Source organism: Dasypus novemcinctus, assembly GCF_030445035.2.
Source record: "Dasypus novemcinctus isolate mDasNov1 chromosome Y unlocalized genomic scaffold, mDasNov1.1.hap2 SUPER_Y_unloc_1, whole genome shotgun sequence".
NCBI classification, from domain to species: Eukaryota; Metazoa; Chordata; class Mammalia; order Cingulata; family Dasypodidae; genus Dasypus; species Dasypus novemcinctus.
The window spans coordinates 5,159,096-5,167,144 of record NW_027261977.1 but is presented as its reverse complement, the minus strand read 5'-3'; the positions used below and the strand labels follow the sequence as shown (position 1 = coordinate 5,167,144).

Genomic DNA, 8,049 nt, shown 5'->3' with positions numbered 1-8,049 from the left:
TCATGGAGGGGTGAACAGCGCCTCCGATTCTGGTGACGCAAAGCCTGCTTTGAGAGACAGATTGGATTGTCAGTCCTACCTTCATTTGGTTCCAATTACAAGAGGCGGGATTGCTGCTATCAGAAGATTGGTAAGAGGCATTGGTGGCTATGGCCTCGTAGAGAGGAAGTGGGGGGAGAGGCATAGACAACAGCTAATGGTAAGGTTAGAATTAGAGGAGTTAAGTGTACGAAAGGTAGCTTGGACTAGAGGCAGAAGCAGATTATGGATCTGTAGTGGGGGTAGAGGGGTAGGAGGGGTACAGCTGGGATTAGAGGACTGACTGCTGGAGGTTATGTAAGGAGGGAATGGTCGATGGTGGAGGAGGAGAAGGAGGATTGATGAGTGGCCTCGGCGCAGCAGAAGGAGGAGAGGGAGGGTTGATGATTGCGTTGGGACTGACTGCAACAGAAGGGGTGGGAGCAGGCAATTTCTTTTTTATTATGAAGAAGGCACCATAATCATAGCTCAACATGTAAAGCCAGATGCCATATGTACAGCCCTGCAGCCAGGCAGTGTTAGTAGGGTCTTTAACAGTGAGGATGATTATGTTCCACTGGGAAGTATTTGCAATGCGGAAGGAGAGATAGGGGCCCAAGTTTGGAGCGCCTCTCCAGCCATATGCCATGGTTACACAGCCCCAGGAGGGGCAATAATAATGTGCAGGGTCATGGCAGCCTCGAGCAGAGGAAGGGCAGATGTAAAAGCCTGATATAAGATGGTTGTGGGGGCCATATTGTTGCTTAGAGCCCCAGCAGCTCTGCTGATTAGCGAGAGTACACACACGTGCAGTGAAGGACGGGGCACCTGAGGTGATATTATAGGCGAGAACTCTTTCTTGTTGCCAGAGAACAAGTGTCCAATTGAAGGGCTGGTGGGAGAGGTTAGCTTGGCCAGAGGTGGCGAGGGAAAGCATAAGGAGAGGGAGAGAGACTATGTTAATTGGCTCGCCAGCAAGGTGAGGGTTGCGGCGTCTGCACTGATGGTAGAGTGCGAGCAACGAATGGACTTCAGGGTTGGATGGTTGTCTCTTGGGTGGAGGGTGAGCTGGCTCAGTTGGTGCTGGATCACTCACATTTGGCACTGTTCCCTGCGGGACATCCGCTGCAGAGGTGGTGGGTTTGACGCATCTCCCAGGGACCCAGATTGGCTGAGCGACATCCTGTGGGAAGACACAAGCAAAACCTCGGCCCTGGGTAAGGAGGGGACATGGGCCACGCCACTGACCTGTTTGAGGGTCCTTCCAAAGGACCAGGGGGGCCTGTGTGGGGCGGTACAAGGGGCCCCAATGCCTGTGGACTGCCGAGAGACCATCCTTATCAAAGGTCATGAGGTTCAGATGGATTAGGACAGCGGTGATGATGTCTCCGGGAGGAGCATGAGGGAGGATTTCCCTCTGTTTTTCAATTTGTTGTTTCAGATGGCGGTGGGAGCTCTCCACAATGGCCTGTCCTTGAGGGTTATATGGAATACCAAAATGGTGGGAGATTTGGTAGAGCTGAAGGAGCCTTGCAAAGGACTCACTGCGATAAGCAGCCGTTATCCATCTTTAGGTCCCAGGGGACTCCCATGAAGAGAATCCCTTGCCGAAGGGCCTTAATGCAGTGCTTAGCAGTCTCCCCAGGCAAGGGGACTGCATAGCACATGTAGGAGAAAGTGTCAATTATAACATGCAAGAACTTAAGGCGTCCAAAGGACGGGACATGCGTGACATCCATCTGCCACCTGGAATTAGGCCTAAGGCCGTGGGGATTCACCCCTGCAGTTGCAGAGGCCCCAGAGGCAGGAAGGGGGCACAGGTTTTGCATGCCCGCACTAGGTGCTTACAAGTCTCAATTGGCAACTCAGGCAAAAGGTGATGGAGTGAGGTGGCAGAAAAGTGAAACCTTGAATGCAAGGACTTAGCCTGATTGATAGCATCTCTGACCGTATCAAGGGCAAGGGTGGAGACTGTCTGATCTGTGGTGTCGTTGCCTGCCGCTAGGGGGCCAGGCAACCTGGAGTGGCTCCAGGTATGAGCAATATACCAGGGTGCCATGCGTTTTTCAAGAAGGGTCTTAAGGGCATCCAGTGCCTCATCAATAGGAGAGGAGGTCGGGAAGAATGTAGCTAATGCCAAGACCCTGCAGACTTGCAGAGAATAGAGGCTATCTGTAAAGATATTAACAGGTTCACAGGGGAAGGCATGAAACACTTCCACAATAGCCAAAAGCTCTCCCGTCTGGACTGAGTGTAGGTTAATATGCGTAAAGACTTTCGGCTCTGCGGCTCCGTCCAGGTACACGACCATAGAGTACTTAGTTTTGGACGCATCCGTGAAAATAGTGACGGACCTCAGAAAGGGGGAGGAAGATGGGAAGGGGAAAAAGGGACTCCAGAAGGGAAATTTGGACACGCCTTGGAGTAGGTGGTGACTAGGGAAATGGCAATCAAAATTGCCTGAAAATCCCTCCCACAGCACCTGCATTTGCTCATTATCCCTAATGAGGGAGGTGGTTTCTTTTGCATTGAGTGGCCAAACAATTATGGCAGGCTGAGTTTCAAACATATGGACGGACAGCAGCACTAGATCGGCTGCGAGAGCGATCCATAGCCTTACTGCGGGGCAGATCTTCTGCATCTTGCTCTCAGAAGGATGGAGTCAGAGGAGGGGCCCGTCCTGCCAAAGAACTCCTGTGGGCGTTCCCTTGGTGGGGAGGACCAATGCCTGGAGAGGCCGCTGGGGATCAAACCGCTGGAGGCAGCAGTTATTGAGGGCCTTATCTACAGCGGCAATGGCGGCTCAAGCCTCTGGTGTGATGGTCATCTTTGCAGACATGGCAGAGGGGGGTTTGTGACTGGTTTGTAAGAGTGCAAATAATGGCTGGAGCTGTGCCGTGGTAACAGGCAGAGCGGGATGGACCCAATTGATATTTCCACAGAGCTGCTGGAGCTCTGTGAGGGTGACTCGGTCTGGCACATTTAATTGCACAGCCATTGGGGTTACATGCTCAGAGATACGGAACCCCAGGAAGGTTAAGGGGGGTTCAAATTTGACCTTGTCATTCTGGATTGGATCTTTCTACTGGACTCTTTGCCTTTCTTATTAATTTGTAAAGGTTATTTCTATATTAAGACTATGAGTCCTTTCTTGGATATATGGATTACAAAAGTATTTGCCCACTAGTTGGCTTGACCTGCACTTTCTCCATGTTGTCTTTTGAAAACTAAAATTCTTTATTTTTTCTTTTATTTTAAGCATTGTTTTAATCAAATCCATTTTATTGACACATATTAATAAAGCATAAATTGTTCCAAACTGATAGATGGTATTCCATTTAATCACATATTTGTGCATTCATTACTTCAATCATTTTAGAGCACTTTCATTATTCCAATAATAATAATAATAATAAACAAACCCCCAAAAAACTCATCCCCTCGAAATCTGTTTCCCCTGCTGTACAAAGCTGTTATTCTTTATCTTTCTCTCTGTATATTTGTATTTTTATTTTGCAAAAACTGCCTTATATATGCAATATCACCCACATTCATGCTTTACATTAGGTTTCACTGTCTTATGAAGTCCCATGGTACAGTTTTTAACTTTCCTTCTAGTAATATACATGACCTTAGACTTGCCCTTTCAACCACTGTCATACCCATATATAGCTCAGCTAATTACAAACACCATGATGTGCTTCTATTCATTTTCAAAGATTTACAAATAACCTTTTTACCAGTTATGTGCACATTAATCCTCAGCTTTCCATTCACTACCATCATTTTCTTTTCTGGTGACCTATATTCTAATTATTAACTTCATGAGTTTATATTTTATGTTTAGATCATAATAGCACAATCATACAGTAATTTTCTTTTTGTGTCTGGCTTCATTCAACATAATGTCCTCTAAGTTCATCCATGTTGTCATATGCTTCACAACTTCATTTCTTCTTACAGCTGCATAATATTCCATTATGTGTATACACCACAGTTTGTTTATCCATTCATCATTTGATGGACACCCAGGTTGCTTATAACTTTTGACAATCATGAATAAAGTCACTGTGAATTTCAATGTCCAGATGTCTGTTGGTGTCTCTGCTCTCAGTTATTCCAAGCACATACATAGTAATGATATTGCCAGGTAACAGGCTAGGTCCATATTCACCTTCTTAGGAGCTGCCAGTCATTCCTCCACAATGACTGTACCATTCTATATTCCCACTAAGAGTGAATAAGTGTCTCCATCTTTCCATGTCCTCTCCAACATTTAGTTTTCCAATTTTAAGAGTAGCCAGTGTAATAGGTGTGAAATGATATCTCATGTAGTTCTGATTTGCATTTCCCTAACTGCCAATGAAAAACACTTTTTCATGGGTTTCTTCACCATTTGTATTTCTTCTTTGGACAATTTTCTTTTCAAGTTTTTGGCCCAGTTTTTAATTGGGAAGTTTGTCTTTTTACTCTTGAGTTGTATAATTTCTTCGTATATCTTGGATATTAAACCCTTAATGGATATGTGATTTTTTTTTAAAGTGACAGATTCAGATCTTTAATTCTTAAATCCATTCCTCCTTATGTCAATAAAGGAAAAGAGAAACATTCTTGACTAACATGTTGTAGGATCTGTTTTTCTAAATTACACCTAGAGTTTAAGAGAGGAGGATAACCAACATCACTTAACTACAAAACTGGGCAACAACTGCCTAGCAGGTTATTTTTAGCTTCTACATTAGTGAACTGGAATTTTAAATTCATATGATCCAAAAACCTCTAAGGAATGTTTAAGCAGGTATTTTAAATCTGAGTACTGGGTTTTTAATTGCCCACACCAATTTTGTTAAGCAAATATTTTGTTAAGCAGATATAAAGCAAACATCAATGATTATAAGACAAATTTTAATGAAAATTTGTTACTGGGCATATAATAATCCATTGGGCTAAATAGTTTACATGGAACTATATAGAAATTTAAAACAGAAGCAGATGTAAATGTTACATATTATCATCAGATTCATCTTCTTCCTTCAAAGATTCCTTAGCATATTTCTCTGCTTCTTCCTTTATATCTTTTGGAACAATTTCATGTCTTCCTTTAACTAATTCACCAACCCAGCTGAGTTCTAGTTCAAATGCTTTATCTTTAACTTCATCATGTACTATGTAAATTATTTTTGCAACTTCTTTAATAATGTCACGGCAGGTCATTTCTTTCATCTGAAGCTTTTCAATTTCTGTCTTTGCAGCTTGTCTGGCTTTACCAATGGCACAGCCCCATTACCATATGAAACACCCAATGGATCAATCATGTGGGGTTGTGCACCATCCTTCACAATGTAAGACCCTAACATGAAACTACATCCAAAAGGTCTAACAGCACTGTAAAGTGTATAGGCATGAACATACATGGCCACTCTGTCTGCAAGATATTTGAGAGGAATGTTACAGCCAAAGCTAGATCTGAAGTTGGAAGCTTCTTATCTTGCTATGTCTGCTAAAGAATGAGCATCTGCCAACAAACCTGCTCCCACCATTACCATATGCCAATCAACATTAAAAAGCCGTTTGTTGGAACCTTCTTTATAAAGTTTAGAAAGGACTAATTTTTCTACTCCGAAGACAACACCATCTTTACATCTGATTCCAATAGCTGTACTACTATCTTCCACAGCCTTCATAGCATATTCAACTTGAAAAACTCTCCCATCAGGAGGGAATGTAGTGGCTGACAGGTCATACCCAGTGCCGAGAGAGCTCATTGTGTTAAAGCCACCGGGTAGTGTAGGGCTTCCAGACCCAAAACACTTCCACTAGCCTGGATAAGTGATTGACAAAGATTTCTCCCATTGAATTGGCAAGATCCTTTGAGGTGCAAAAGTGTTTAATTTTGAGGCAGTCCCATTTATTTATTTTATCTTTTGTTGCTCATGCTTTGGGTGTAAAGTTTAAGAAACTACCACTGGTCACAAGATGTCAAAGATGTTTTCCTGCATTTTCTATTAGCACTTTTATGGTTGTCTCTTTTATATTTAGGTCTTGACCCATTTTGAATTTTTGCGTAAGTTTTGAGATAGGTGTCCTCTTTCTTTTGGCTATGGATATCAATTTCTCCCTGCACCGAGGGAGTAGACTGTTCTAGTCCAGCTCAGAAGACTTGACAGGCTTATCAAAAATACTTGACCATAGATGTGAGGGTCTACTTCTGAATTCTTAATTTGTTTCCTTCAGTTAATTTGTCTTTATGCCAGTACCATGCTGTTTTTACCACTAGCTTGGTAATATCCTTTATTTTTCTATTTTTTAAAATGATCTATTTATTTATTTATTTATTTATTTATTTATTTATTTATTTATTTATTTCTCTCCCCTTCCTGCTCTCTGTGTCATTTGCTGTGTGTTCTTCTGTGTTCACTTGCATTATTGTGAGCGACACTGGGAATCTGTGTCTCTTTTCATTGTGTCATCTTGCTGCATCAGCTCTCCACATGTGTGGTGTCAGTCCTGGGTGGGCTGTGCTTTTTTTTACATGTGGGGGCAACTTTCCTTAGAGGATGCACTCCTTGCATGTGGCACTTCCCTACATGGGGCACACCCCTGCATGGCATGGCGCTCCTTGCGCACAGCAGCACTGCGTGTGGGCCAGCTCATTTCATGGGTCAGGAGGCACTGGGTTTAAACACAGGACCACCCATATGGTAGGTGAACACTCCATCAGTTGAGCCAAATCCGCTTCCCTTGATAATATCCTTTAAAGTCCAGAAGTGAGAGTCCTCCAACCTTGTTCTTTTTAAAGGCATTTTTAATTATTCAGGGACACTTTCCCTTCCAACAAATGTGATAATTAGTTTTTCCATCTCTACAAAAAAAGGGTGACAGGACTTTTATTGGGATGGCATTGAATATGTAAATCTGTTTGGGCAGAATTGACATCTTAATGATATTTAGCCTTCCAGTCCAGGAACAAAGGCTGTCCATTTATTTAAGCCTTCTTTGGTTTCTTTTAGCAATGTGTTGGAGTTTTCTGAATATGGGCCCTTTATATCTTTGCTTAATTTTATTCCTAAATATTTTAATTACTATTATAAATGAACTTTTTTCTGATATCCTTCTCAGATTGCACACCAGTAATGTATAGAAGCACTATTCATTTTTGCATATTAACCTTGTATCCTACCACTTTGCCAAACTTGTCTATTAGGTCTAATAGCTTTGTTATGGGTTTTTCAGGAGATTCTAGGTATACAGTTATATCCTCAGTGAATAGTGGAAGTCTTACTTCTTCCTTTCTTATATGGATGCCTTTTATTTCTTTATCTAGCCTAATTGTTCTAGCTTGAATTTCTAGTACAATATTGAATAACAGTAGTGAGAGTGGGCATCCTTGTCTTGTTCCTGATCTCAGCAGGAAAGCTTTCTATTGCTGCAATCAGCTCACAATAGGAAGAATCTGTAACATCTACAATAAGGTAACATTCACAATAACAGGAAGAAATTGCAACATCATGTATAATAACAGGAAGTAACAAATAGGTAAGCCAGTTGCCCACAACATTTTACCTTTCACCATTGAGCACCATGCTAGCTGTAGGGTTTTCCTATATACATTTTACCATACTGGGAAAGCTTCCTTCTATTCTTATCTTTTGGGTGTTTTTATCAAGAAAAGGTGCTGTATTTTGACAAATGCCTTTTCTGCATCAGTCAAGAAGATCATGTGGTTTTTCCTCTTCAATTTATCGATGTGGTTTATTACACTAATTGATTTTCTTGTGTTGAACCACCCTTGCATACCTGGGATAAAACCGACTTGACTGTGGCGATAATTCTCTTAATGTGATTTTTTATTTGGTTTGCAAGTATTTTTTTGAAGACTTTTTTGCATTTACATTCATTAGAGATATTGGAATGTAATTTTCTTTTCTGTCGTATCTTTATCTGGTTTTGATATTCAGGTGATGTTGGCTTCATAGAATCAGTTTAGTAGCATTCTTTCGTGTTCAATTTTTTTTGAAAAAGCTTGAGCAA

General features: G+C 41.8%; 1 pseudogene; it reads right to left on the bottom strand.

The window, feature by feature from the left end:
• Positions 1-4,955: 4,955 nt before the first annotated feature.
• On the bottom strand, positions 4,956-5,783 carry LOC139438589 (proteasome subunit alpha type-3 pseudogene; annotated as a pseudogene).
• Positions 5,784-8,049: the final 2,266 nt, after the last annotated feature.